Here is a 2470-nt window from a genome sequence, read left to right on the forward strand (position 1 = left end):
CAAGCCAGGCTGATGGCTGCCAGTACAGCGGTGGTGGTGGGAGCCTCTCTCACCTCCTCAGCAGTGCTAAGGATGTCCGACTGCAGCTAGGCCTGCTCCCCGCTGGCAAGTGGACATCCCCCGAGGGCTGCTGGGCTGCCAGAGGGATGTCTGACTGCCAGCTTAGGCCCAATCCCCCAGGGAGCGGGCCTAAGCCAGCAGTTTGGACATCCTCTGAGGGGTCCCAGACTGTGAGAGGGCACAGGCCAGACTGAGGGACCCTCCCGAGTGCACACATTTTTGTGCACTGGGCCTCTAGTATCTTTATATCTACCTACCTATCTACCTATCTATACACACACACACACACACACACACACACACACACACACAACACATACTTTTGTGGGCTCCTTATCTTGTTCTTTTATTTGTCCATTCTTGTGCTACTACAATATTGTCTTAATTACTGTGGCTTTATTATACAACTCATTATCTGGTAGGCAAATCCCTTCAATCTTATTTTTTCCCTTAAAATTGTCTTGAATCCTGTAAATATCTTTTCTACATAAATGTGAAATATATTAGAATGGCAACTTCAACAGAAATATACACCTTATTTTTTTAAATCACCAACTCATTCTAGCCCATTTGGCTTAGTGTATAGAGCATTGGCCTGCAGACCCAAGGGTCCTGGGTTTGATTCCGGTCAAGGGCATGTGCCTGGGTTGCAGGCTTGATCCCCAATAGGGGGCGTGCAAGAGGCAGCCGATCAATGATTCTCTCTTATCACTGATGTTTCTATCTTTCTCTCCCTCGCCCTTCCTCTCTGAAATCAATAAAAATATATTAAAAATAAAATAAAATCACCAGCAACAACTCTACACTGAAAATCTGAAAAAGATTAACTGAATAAATTTAACACCAGATTACAGCTTATACAAGATTAAAGTTACAAAGTAGTATTTATTATAACTGAATGCTATTACATACTTTTTTGGGGGAAATATCTAAGGCTCTTGAATGTTTGAAATTCGAATTTTCCCCTATACTGAAGTACATTCATTATCTTTTTTTGGTCAGGACAAAACTGAAAAGGAGAAATACCCTTGCATTCAGAATGAACAACTCTTGCTATATATATATTTCCCCATAGATAAGGAAGATTCTGTAACTTTCCCAGAAACAGTGACTTGAACTAAATACCAAAGCTCATGTGCCATATTTGGAAGTTTTTAGTCACCGGGAGCCATGGCATTTCTTTTCTTTGTGTCACAAACTTACAAATACTTTTCTTTTTACTATTACCATTGGGACAGAAAACCTTCTGTTCTGGGACTGACTGGCAGACAGAAATGGCAGGGACAGAAAATGGGAAATGGCTCAGGATCTTGGAATTCCCGGCGACCTAACTCAGTGGCTTGCTATTTGGAAGTTTCTGAAATGTTTGCCCCCGGAGTTCCCCTGAAAGAGGGCGTCTGATATCACTGGCAAAGAGCGTCTTCACACAGGACCTACATGAAGGAATGTGCTCGCTGCAGTATGACAAACATTTACCCTATGGCACCATTTGTGGCATTAAATGGGGGTGAGGGCGGGGTGGGACAAAATGTCCAGGACTAGCAACACCAAGATTTTTTATTTCCCATTTTCTACCAGCTAACTATTTAATTTTCTTTTTTATAACATATTTTATTGACTTTTTACAGAGAGAAGGGAGAGGGATAGAGAGTTAGAAACATCAATCAGCTGCCACCTCCCGCTGGGGATGTGCCCGCAACCAAGGTACATGCCCTTGACGGGAATCGAACCTGGGACCCTTGAGTCCGCAGGCCGGTGCTCTATCCACTGAGTCAAACCGGTTAGGGCCCAGCGAACTATTTAAAACTTCAATAAGTGGGATCCTTTGTGGTTCATATATATATACACACACATATATACACACACACATACATACACACATATGTATGTATATATACATACATATATACACATATGTATGTATATATACATATATAAACACATATGTATGTATATATACATACATATGTGTGTATCCTATCTAATAATAGACAAACATGGTAATTAACTGTACCTCTGACACGCTTCCCATTGGCTAATCAGGGCGATATGCAAATTAACTGCCAACCAAGATGGCAGCCGGCAGCCAGGCAGCTGAAGTGAACAGGAGGCTTGCTTGCTCCAGTGACGGAGGAAGCCAATTTCCCCGCCTGCCGCCGCCCAGCTCTGAGCTGCACTCTAAGCAACTATGTTGCAATTATAGAAGCTAAACAATCCCCAGAAACCTGGTTTCAGTCAGCCGTGCCTCAGAGCTGGAGTTGCAACAGTGTTTCAATTATAGAAGCTAAACAAAGCCCAGATACCTGCTTTCAGCAGCCGAGGTCTCAGAGCTGGAGCCGAGCCTCAGAGCTAAAGACGGCTCTCAGCTGCAGTGACAGCCATAGAAGGTAAATAAATCCCAGAATAAAAA

The sequence above is a fragment of the Myotis brandtii genome, unplaced genomic scaffold (assembly GCF_000412655.1).
Source record: "Myotis brandtii unplaced genomic scaffold, ASM41265v1 scaffold37, whole genome shotgun sequence".
Classification (NCBI taxonomy): domain Eukaryota; kingdom Metazoa; phylum Chordata; class Mammalia; order Chiroptera; family Vespertilionidae; genus Myotis; species Myotis brandtii.